General features: G+C 33.1%; 1 protein-coding gene across 21 annotated transcripts in view; it reads left to right on the plus strand.

Moving 5' to 3' along the window:
* The window catches only part of Syp (synaptotagmin binding cytoplasmic RNA interacting protein), a 529,002-nt gene that overhangs the window by 271,646 nt on the left and 244,919 nt on the right, over window positions 1–12,437 (plus strand). The window lies entirely within an intron of this gene.

Below are 12,437 nucleotides of genomic sequence, written 5' to 3' on the forward strand. Positions count from 1 at the left end.
AAATTTTCTATAGAAATAAAATTTTGACAAATTTACTATAGAAATAAAATTTTGACAAAAGAAATAAAATTTTGACAAAATTTTCTATAGAAATAAAATTTTTATACCCTTCACCACTACTGTGGTACAGGGTATAATAAGTTTGTGCATTTGTATGTAACGCCAAGAAGGAAAAGTCTGAGACCCATCGTTTAGTATACCGATCGTCTTAGAATTAAATTCTGAGTCGATTTAGCGATGTCCGTCTGTCTATCTGTCTGTCTGTCTGTCTGTCTGTCTGTCTTTCCGTCTGTCTGTCTGTTGATGTATTTTTGTGTGCAAAGTACAGCTCGCAGTTTTGGTCCGATTGTCCTAAAATTTGATATAGGGTCCTGTTTCGGCTCAAAGACGATCCCTATTGATTTTGGAAAAAATCGGTTCAGATTTAGATATAGCTGCCATATATATTTTTCACCGATCTGGTCATAATTGGCGTGTATATCAACCGATCTTCCTAAAATTCCGTACATCCGAATATTTTATGAGTCTCGAAAAACTTGCAAAATATCAGCCAAATCGGTTCAGATTTAGATATAGCTCCCATATATAGCTTTCGCCCGATTTACACTCATTTGCCCACAGAGGCCAATTTTTTGCTCCGATTTAGTTGAAATTTTGCACAGGGAGTAGAATTAGCATTGTAGCTATGCGTGTCAAATTTGGTTGAAATCGGTTCAGATTTAGATATAGCTCCCATATATATCTTTCGCCCGATTTACACTCATATGACTACAGAGGCCAATTTTTTGCTTCGATTTAGTTGGAATTTTGCACAGGGAGTAGAATTAGCATTGTAGCTATGCGTGCCAAATTTGGTCAAATCGGTTCAGATTTAGATATATCTCCCATATATAGTTTTCGCCCGATTTACACTCATATGACCACAGAGGCCAATTTTTAACTCCGATTTAGTTGAAATTTTGCACAGGGAGTAGAATTAGCATTGTAGCTATGCGTGTCAAATTTGGTTGAAATCGGTTCAGATTTAGATATATCTCCCATATATAGCTTTCGCCCGATTTACACTCATATGACCACAGAGTCCAATTTTTAACTCCGATTTAGTTGAAATTTTGCACAGGGAGTAGAATTAGCATTGTAGCTGTAAATTTGAATAACTTTTCTATAGAAATAAAATTTTGATAATATTTTCTATAGAAGTGAACATTTTACAAAATTTTTTATAGAAATAAAATTTCGAATAAATGTTCTATAGAAATAAAATTTTGACAAAATTTTCTATAGAAATAAAATTTTGACAAAATTTTCTATAGAAATAAAATTTTGACAACAATTTCTATAGAAATAAAATTTTTTATAGAAATAAAATTTTGACAAAATTTTCTATAGAAATAAAATTTTGACAACATTTTCTATAGAAATAAAATTTTGAATAACTTTTCTATAGAAATAAAATTTTGATAATATTTTCTATAGAAGTGAACATTTTACAAAATTTTTTATAGAAATAAAATTTCGAACAAATGTTCTATAGAAATAAAATTTTGACAAAATTTTCTATAGAAATAAAATTTTGACAAAATTTTCTATAGAAATAAATTTTTGATAAAAAAAATTTGGACAAAATTTTCTATAGAAATAAAATTTTGACAACATTTTCTATAGAAATAAAATTTTGAATAACTTTTCTATAAAAATAAAATTTTGATAATATTTTCTATAGAAGTGAACATTTTACAAAATTTTTTATAGAAATAAAATTTCGAATAAATGTTCTATAGAAATAAAATTTTGACAAAATTTTCTATAGACATAAAATTTTGACAAAAAAAATACAATTTTGACAAAAGTAAAATTTTGACAAAATTTTCTATAGAAATAAAATTTTGACAAATTTTCTATAGAAATAAAATTTTGACAAAAGAAATAAAATTTTGACAAAATTTTCTATAGAAATAAAGTTTTTATTGTTGTTTTTGATCTCAGCTTAAAGCCATGCATTGACTAAACTACAAGTGTAGCTTAACCAAAAAGAGGAAAAGTATGCTTGTCAAATTTATTTGGGCAAAGCCCTATAGACTGCAAGATGGTTGGATGTACAGCTGTTTCGGAATTACCACATTCCTCATCAGCATCCTCTACTTGCAGCAAAACTATCAACCAATTATCAGAATAAATTCGGGTAATTCACTCAACCCAAAGTGAATTACACTTGAACCTTCCGAAAAAGGGTTTGATAATCGGCTACTACCTAAACAAATTTTGCAAGCATATCTCTTTTCCTTTGTCAAACTCAAATCATTGATTTGAATATAGTTGACTGGGTTTGTTTTTGAGCGTGCTTCCTCTATCTTCAAAACGAATGAAATGTCTGTTATGGTTTAATTTCTACGCTAATAAAGGTCTTTGTATTGTTTTCCAATCGTATTTCGTTCAATTCCGACTATTTTTACCCCTCAATGTTGAGTATTGAGCATTGTTTTGGTGTGAAATTTCCCATTGTGCCTTTGGCTCAACTTTATTAACAGCAGCCAGTGTTGCCAGTATTTTCCGGGCTCTTGTCCCCAAAATGGAACGATTTCATCTCCAAAATTCCGTGAAAAAATATCCCCGATTTGGGGAAAAAATCCCCAATACTAGCAACACTGACAGCAGCCGCATTTAAAGTGTTGTCTATTTTGCGTTTTTTCTTTTATGTACTTACGGTGACTTTTATTATAACATTTATGTTTTTTTTTTCTTTTCAGGTAAATGAATCTGGTAGAATTTAAAGTTGTGAGTATATTATATTAAAACATATTTTTATTTCACCTGAATAACCAAAATAAATAATTTTTTACCACCTACCTGCTGAATATATTTCTCTTATTATCCAATAGAAAATGAAATAATTTTTTTAAAGATTTTTTTTTTATACATTTTGTACATTTTATTACCATTTTGAAATAATTAACTACCTCTACAAATAAATACAAACATTGTAAATTATTTTAAAAAATCCTGGTGACGAGAATTTAAAAATGTCACACTATCCAAGGTGTTTGCATCTACTGGTTTATTTGTCGTTGCACTTAGACTAACCGCAAATTTAGGTATTTCATCGTTCACCTTACTACTAGCCGGTATTACTAGTACTTGAAAAGCAAATTTACTTAAATATGGATATTTAAGTGAATTTTTTGTCCACCATTGAATGGCATCGAAATTATCACTTATTTCCACTAATTCCGTACTGTAGCGGCACACTTCTTCATTAATGGCATCAGGACGACTATCCATATCTGAATCTTCCAAGAGATCGGAAAAAAAGAAGTCAGCAGTAGAATTACTTTCCGCTTGGCTTGAAGTTGTTGAAGCGGTTGGGGGTGGGTCCCTTGATCCGGAAGATGATTTCAAATTTTCTATGGCTGTTGTACAGAATTTTTGGGCTTCGATGAGATCATTGTATTTTTGCAATCTAGCTGCTGGTGGATACAAATAAAAGGCTACCCTATGCCAAATATTAAGGTTCTTTGTCCATATTTCATTTAAGTCTTTGAGAATATTTCGCTTCAATTCTACCACACATGGAATATCATTTTCCTTGGCTATACAAAGTTTTCTAAGCTTATTAGTGGAGGGTACCACAAAACATAAAGAAGGTGTGGCTGTGTCATTTAATCTTTGGTAGATTTTATCAAAATTGCCCAATAGATCAGTTAGCATCTTCAAATCGTTCGGGTTGATTTTGTTAACTCCTTGGCTATGTTCATCTTCGGCCAGAAATGTTTCGATATCAGACCAATTATCCATGATAGCTTTCAGTAGCTTATAATTGGAATACCATTTAATTTTTTGGCAGCGATTTGAGATCTGTTCTTCAACTTTTTTAGATATTGGATATATTTTTAAAAAATCATATAATCCATGACACTCGCCTAGGAATATTTGTAGATCTTTGGCATTGACTTCAAATGCTTTATCCAAGAGATTACACAACAAATGACTACTGCTGCTGAGATGATTATAATCTTTAAGGGCTTCCTTTATATCTTCGGATTCTTGGTCAAAGACAAATTTTATATCTTTAATATCGACTATTCCATATTCATGGAATATACTGGTTAATTCCTCGCAGATATCATAAGTAAATGCAGAATCCAGGGATTTGATACCCAAAAATACATTGTAAATCTGCTCATTTCTACAATAATGTAATGAGACTGACATATAGGTGCGTTGCAAATTTTTGTCCTGCCAAGTTTCAATGGAAGCGGCCACTCCATTGCTACGCACCATTTCGTCCAATGTTTTTCCCAAATAAAATTTTGTTTCTTGAGACAATTTTTGTAGCTTCTCATCTATAACCGATGGTTTTGGTAAGAGATCAGCAAAAGCTAAATCTTCACCATACCTTGCCCCCATCCGAATGAAAAACTTAGCAAACCGAGCAAGGCCTGAGCCCTCCATAAACGAAGGGGGGCAAAAGTCCTGGATTGTCCATGCCATGCAAGTTTTAAGTGTATCCATTCTGTCTTTGGTCGACACAATGCCTTCGTATCGCTTGCAATTGCTAACCAAACAAGTGTGAAAATATTGAAAACAAGGATCATTGAATTCCTCGAGATCTTCACCATCAGACCAATGAACGGTGGGAAATTGTTGTTTATAGGCAAGCCAACATGAATGTTGGCAGATATTGGCTACTTGAGTTGCATTGAATTTCAGCGTCTTTTTACATTTGCGACAATAAAGAAAATTTTCCAAAATTAATCCATTTTGCTGTATGATTTCGGCCATAACATTCCAAATGGAATTTCTTGGTGGATTTCTTTGCGATATGGTGAAAATTCCTTTATCGATTTTATCAACAATACAAGCTTCCATAATTTTTGAGGCTTTATTTTCGCATGGTTGCGTTTCCATCATTTCTATGGAATTGTCTTCCTCTTCCTCCGCCGACCAAGTTGGGCTAATATCGCGAGAGACAGCTTCCGGGATCACAACTCTCTTCTTCCGAAATCCTTGACAATTGAATATATGGCGGTTTAAATTTGATGCCTTATAACCTCGTAATACTTTGTGGCATTTACTACAAACTACAAAGCCTTCCAAAGTACTGCGATCTTTTTTCAGAATTGAGCACATGGTAATCCAATGAGATTTGCGATACTGCAAGGATTCTCCTATAGAGTAGACACCAGCTCTGAGCATTTCACCAATTGTCTTAGAACTCAATAGAGATTGCTTGCGGGCCGCCTTTGACTGTTTCACGTTCATAAATTCTTCACCATTATCATCGTTGTCCGTATAATGTTCGTCCTCCTCCGCATTCAAATTCTTGTAATCGGCACAACATTTGTGCCTGTGAAGACTAGATGTTGTCGATCCTCGATGCGGTATAACTTGATGACATTTACGGCAACAAACGTAGCCCTCCAAAATGGTTTTGTCCTCCTTCAGAATTTCCGCTACAATTTCCCATACTAAACTTTTACCTTTTCTTTTATTCGACAAAGTGTATACACCCTTGGAAATTTGCAGAGCAATGAAGTTGGAATTTTCCTCATTTGAAGTGTCCATAGTCAAAGGGTCATCATCAATGGGTTCATTTTTAATGGATGTTCCGGAGGTGTCTTCATACTCCTCGGTTTTCGATAAATATTTTTCAAGAAGTGAATCTTCCAATGTTTGCTGTTCGAAATCAGTGCTCATTTGCGTGATAATAAATTGTCCTCCACTGTATTCAGGCAAATGTTTCTCTTCGGTTATATACTCTTCGGTCTTAGGTTGATACTCTTCTATCTCATTTTTTATGCTCTCTCCAAGACCTCGAGAGTTCATTGCAGAACAACAACTATGGCTTCTAAGCTCTTTTAAATTATGACGAAGTACATTCAGACATTTGGAACAGTAAACAAATTGTTTAAGGATTTCATCTCCTTCATCGATTATATCCTCCAATACACTCCATATTATATTAGGGCTTCCCTGGTGTTTTTGTGTTCTATAAGTTCCATTAGCAATCTTCTGTGAAATTAAATCTGTCATTGTGACCAACTAATGCTCGCCCTGCTTATCTCCACGTACCGAGCACTTTGAGGGTTGTTACACGACTACTAATGGGCAAGAAAGGCTCTCAGTCAAAATAACTCAAACTCTTTTTCAATTCCAAGAGTCATCTATGTTGAGAAATTGTCCTCACACTGTAGTTATATTGGACGGCTGGCCTCTGCTCGTTGTTTTACATAAAAACCGCCGAACAACTGCGAGCTGCAAGTAGTGAGTGTACCAACAGCAAACCAAATTTATTGATGAGCATTTCTATGAGTTCGTTCGTTTGCTATCTCCCAATTTGTTTATTTTATATCCATTGAGCGCAAGAGTTTAACATTTCCACAGCAGTAACTCTCAAGTTGAATAAAATACTAATGCTCTATTGAAGCTCTTTGAATTTTGTTGAGAGCTCAATGGCGAAGAGCTACCTGGTTGTGTATGTATTTTATTTTGGGTTCTTTTCATTGCATTCGTTTGGTATCAATGCAATGTCGTAATGACTTAAGGGGGTCGTCGTTTATATTTAAAGAGAAAAGAGAGCAAGTAAATGCGGTTATCAGTGTTGACAATTGTTACTCAATAATTTAAAATTGCTGGTAGGGTTGCCGTTAGTTCAAATAATGTTAGCGTTTTTTTGTATTTAGCAAATAATTTTAATTGGAAATAAATATGTGATTCGTATGTTTATAGAAAATTCATAAAGCACTTAATGCAGAACATTCAAAAATGCTCTTCAAGAGATAGACTTAGATTAGGTTAGGTATACACCCAGAAAAAGTGAAACCACCATGTAGGTTTATATTAGAAATTTTTAACAAAAATATGTTAGTAATTGCAACATGATATCTTAGTAATTTTTTGTCAAATTTCTATAGAAAATTTTGTCCAAATTTTATTTCTATAGAAAATTTTGTCAAAATTTTATTTCTATAGAATATTTTGTCAAAATTTTATTTCTATAGAAAAATTTTTTCAAAAATTTATTTCTATAGAAAATTTTGTCATCTTTTATTTCTATAGAAAATTTTATTTCTATAGAAATTGTCAACATTTTATTTTTATAGAAAATTTTGTCATAATTTTATTTCTATAGAAAATTTTGTCAAAATTTTATTTGTATAGAAATTGTTGTCAAAATTTTATTTTTATAGAAAATTTTGTCAACATTTTATTTCTATAGAAAATTTTGTCAAAATTTTATTTCTATAGAAAATTTTGTCAAAATTTTATTTCTATAGAAATTTTTTTTCAAAATTTTATTTCTATAGAAAATTTTGTCAAAATTGTATTTCTTAGAAAATTTTGTCAGAATTTTATTTCTACAGAAAATTTTGTCAAAATTTTATTTCTATAGAAAATTTTGTCAAAATTTGATTTCTATAGAAAATTTTGTCAAAATTTTATTTCTATAGAAAATTTTGTCAAAATTTTATTTCTATTGAAAATTTTGTCAAAATTTATTTCTATAGAAAATGTCAAAATTTTATTTCTATAGAAAATGTTGTCAAAATTTTATTTCTATAGAAAATTTTGTCAAAATTTTATTTCTATAGAAATTTTTTTTCAAAATTTTATTTCTATAGAAAATTTTGTCAAAATTGTATTTGTATAGAAAATGTTGTCAACATTTTAATTCTATAGAAAATTTTGTCAAAATTTTGATTTCTATAGAAAATTTTGTCAAAATTTGATTTCTATAGAAAATTTTGTCAAAATTTTATTTCTATATAAAATTTTGTCAAAATTTTATTTCTATTGAAAATTTTGTCAAAATTTATTTCTATAGAAAATTTTGTCAAAATTTTATTTCTATAGAAAATTTTGTCAAAATTTTGATTTCTATAGAAAATTTTGTCAAAATTTGATTTCTATAGAAAATTTTGTCAAAATTTTATTTCTATAGAAAATTTTGTCAAAATTTTATTTCTATTGAAAATTTTGTCAGAATTTTATTTCTACAGAAAATTTTGTCAAAATTTTATTTCTATAGAAATTGTTTGATTTCTATAGAAAATTTTGTCAAAATTTTATTCTATAGAAAATTTTTTTAAAATTTTATTCTATAGAAATTTTTTTTAAAATTTTATTCTATAGAAAATTTTGTCAAAATTTTATTTCTATAGAAAATTTTGTCAAAATTTTGATTTCTATAGAAAATTTTGTCAACATTTTATTTCTATAGAAAATTTATCAAAATTTTGATTTCTATAGAAAATTTTGTCAAAATTTTATTTCTATATAAAATTTTCTCAAAATTTTATTTTTATATAAATTTTTCTCAAAATGTTATAGAAATAAAAAGTTTTTGTGAAAACTTTTATTTCTATAAATCACTTATACAATATAGAACCAAAGAGATGGGCTTAATTTTTACTTCACAAGAATTTTTTTTTTGAGGTGATGTATAAAACATTCTGGACAGATGTGCAATTTAATCTCTGGACAGATGTGCAATTTGTCACCCGTGTTAAATCTCGTCCCGAAATCCCGAGATTTTCGGGACTCGATTAATACCGAATCCCGGGATTTTTTATTTTTAATACCAGAATATTTCGAGATCCCGAAAAACTAATTCCATTTTATTTAGTTGGTGGCTTTTAGCATTATTTATTAATAAATTGTAGTCTTCATTCAGTGCAAACGGCCCTTAGATTTTATTCCCTTTTGGGTTAATAAACATTTATGGTACACCTTGAGTAAACATTTTTTATACATGAGGCATACTATAAAAATCACAATTTCATCAAAACTCGAAGTAAACGATAAGGGCCTCCTTTGAACAATAAGTTCATGTGAAATGGAATTTGTGCCACATAAAATAAAAAGCAATGATAAAAGGTCAGTCTAATAAAAATTTGGATGTCTTGATATTTTTAGGAAGTTACTTAAAACGATGAAGTACAAAAGGATTAACGCAAGTGTACGAAAACTAAGCAAAAATCCTTAAAATGTTTTGCTGAGTAAGATAGCGATATGAAATTGGGTTTTAATTTATTGTTGTCATAATTTTTTGTTTTTCTTTTCTTCATATTGTTCAGTTGGACTAAATGTTCGTTAAGAATGATAGCATTTGTAATTGGTTTTTAAAAATTCCGGGATCTCGGGATTCTATATTTTGAAATCCCGGGATTTATAAAAATCGATCCCAAATGACAGCCCTAGTAATTTGCCATAAAATATGAGCTAGTCTTCTTTGAAACGTCTTTACATAGGCGGCGGCGGCTGATACTAATTTTTTGCTCACGATGGCGACAGCTTGACGTCTAAGGCAATATAAATTTGCCTATTTGGCGAAGGTCATTATAAAGTCAATTTGAAGTTATCCGAATAGTAATGAGATCAATTGTACAACCAATCTTACAATCAAATTTATAAAATTTTGCAAAATTATTTAAAGCAGCTCTATATTGATTAATTGTGGAAGGAAGGTTCAAAATGTTGGCTAAAAATACAACAATTATGCATACATTCTCCTATTTTAAATAAACATTTTTGAGTATTAGTATTCGGCGGCGGCGGCGGCATCCATTGGCATAGAAGTGGAAACAAACAAACACAAAAGATAATTTTTTTTTTGAAATTGTTTTTATTTGTTCGTATAAATCCAGAAGCTGATGTAGTCCACATATGTTAAAATTTCAAATTTAACTCGGTGAAGAGTACCATTCGAATCGATCGCTGAAGGTAGTAAAATTCGATTCGAACCGGCCCGGTAAGCACAACCAAAGCGATTGTCGGTAGGCGAACGTTTGTTTATATACAAGGAAAGCTGAAATTGTATTGTATAAAAATCCGCAAATGGTAAAGGGTGATACGGTCAAAATTTGGTCAAGGGAAAACGCGTGTAAATCGGTGAAATCAAATTAAATTTCTTTTTCAAGTTCAATTAGTGTAAAATTCAGGAAAAATATTCAGTTAGGCTTTCGCTTTTCCAAATCCGAATTGCCGCGCCTCACGCTTGACACCTGCCATCAGATTTTGTACAGCCACCTTGTCCACCTTCTTCGCCGCAGAAAGCCAGTTTGCCTTGAACTGCTGCTCGTCCTTAGCAGTTTTTTTGGTCTTCTTTAGGTTCCGCTTGACAATAGCCCAGCATTTCTCAATTGGGCGGAGCTCAGGCGTGTTGGGAGGGTTCTTGTCCTTGGGAACCACCTGCACGTTGTTGGCGGCGTACCACTCCATGGCCTTTTTACCGTAATGGCAAGATGCCAAATCCGGCCAAAACAGTACGGAACAACCGTGTTTCTTCAGGAAAGGCAGCAGACGTTTATTCAAACACTCTTTCACGTAAATTTCTTGGTTGACAGTCCCGGAAGCTATGAAAATGCTGCTTTTCAAGCCACAGGTACAGATGGCTTGCCAAACCAGATATTTCTTTGTGAACTTTGACAGTTTTATGTGCTTGAAAATATCTGCTACCTTTCCCCTTCCTTTTGCCGTATAAAACTCATGTCCCGGAAGCTGCTTGTAGTCGGCTTTGACGTAGGTTTCGTCGTCCATTACCACGCAGTCAAACTTCGTCAGCATCGTCGTGTACAGTCTCCGGGATCGCGCTTTGGCCGTCGTATTTTGTTTATCATGGCGATTTGGAGTCACTACCTTCTTATAAGTCGATAGTCCGGCTTGTTTTTTGGCTCGATGCACGGTTGTAGACGATACAAGCAGCTTATTTGCGGCATCTCGGAGAGAGAGAGGCTAGGGTTTCGCTTGAAACTACCGGCAACTCTCTTTGTCGTTTCAGCGGCTTCCGGTTTTCGATTTCCCCCCGATCCAGACTTCCCGGCTATCGACAAACGTTCCCCAAACACTTTAATTACATTTGTAACGGTTGATTTGGCAACTTTTAGCGATTTTGCCAGCTTTGCGTGCGAGTAGCTCGGATTTTCGTGATGCGCGAGCAAAATTTTGATACGCTGCTCTTCTTGCTTGGACGGCATTTTGACAACTGAAGAGTGAATTCCAAAATCAAAATAGGAGCAACATTCTACACACACACCTTCAAAATGAGGGGTGTTCAGGTTTTTTTAAATGCAAAATTGAAAGAAATACGTCAAGTTTATATTGACCAAATTTTGACCGTATCACCCTTTATCAGCGAGTCCTGTAAATAAAATCTATTCCATTTTTTTGGGTTATACTACGTTCGCACTAGACACGAAATCCTCGTAAACGACGATTTTGGCCGAAATTCTTCTAGATCTCAGTAGGTTATCAATAGGCAATATCAGCTGGCTCGTAGAGGATTTCAACAAAATCTCTTTTGCAACCCTGCGCCAATTTTCCTTGTAGATGAATGTGTGTGTGCGTGTGCACATATGGGTTTGTGTTTGTATTGATATATTTACAAACAGCTGTTAAATCCTCAAATCTACGAAATCTCGTTATTTTGCCAGTCCGAACACTTGTGATTTGTAAAGAGATTTTGCTTCTAAAAAGCGAGATTTCGTGTCTAGTGCGAACATAGTATTAGATTAGTTTAATGGTATGCCGTTATTTCTGGGTAATTTATCTAAAAAAAAAACTAATCTTCCAACGTAAGAGGGTGGCTGATAACTCCCAGGTCTAACAAAGAAAAACACATTTTCTTGTCAAAATTCGTTTTTATTATTCAACATAGTTCCCTTCAAGAGCGATACAACGATTATAACGACCTTCCAATTTTTTGATACCATTTCGGTAGTACTCTTTCGGTTTTGCCTCAAAATAGGCCTCAGTTTCGGCGATCACCCCTTCATTGCAGCCAAATTTTTTCCCTGTGAGCATCCTTTTGAGGTCTGAGAACAAGGAAAAGTCGCTGGGGTCCAGATCTGGAGAATACGGTGGGTGGGGAAGCAATTCGAAGCCCAATTCATGAATTTTTACCATCGTTCTCAATGACTTGTGGCACGGTGCGTTGTCTTGGTGGAACAACACTTTTTTCTTCTTCATATGGGGCCGTTTTGCCGCGATTTCGACCTTCAAACGCTCCAATAACGCCATATAATAGTCACTGTTGATGGTTTTTCCCTTCTCAAGATAATCGATAAAAATTATTCCATGCGCATGCCAAAAAACAGAGGCCATTACTTTGCCAGCGGACTTTTGAGTCTTTCCACGCTTCGGAGACGGTTCACCGGTCGCTGTCCACTCAGCCGACTGTCGATTGGACTCAGGAGTGTAGTGATGGAGCCATGTTTCATTCATTGTCACATATCGACGGAAAAACTCGGGTGTTACGAGTTAACAGCTGCAAACACCGCTCAGAATCATCAACACGTTGTTGTTTTTGGTCAAATGTGAGCTCGCGCGGCACCCATTTTGCTCAGAGCTTCCGCATATCCAAATATTGATGAATGATATGACCAACACATTCCTTTGATATCTTTAAGGTCTCTGCTATCTCGATCAACTTCATTTTACGG

Source organism: Haematobia irritans, chromosome 1 (genome assembly GCF_050003625.1).
Source record: "Haematobia irritans isolate KBUSLIRL chromosome 1, ASM5000362v1, whole genome shotgun sequence".
Lineage (NCBI taxonomy): Eukaryota > Metazoa > Arthropoda > Insecta > Diptera > Muscidae > Haematobia > Haematobia irritans.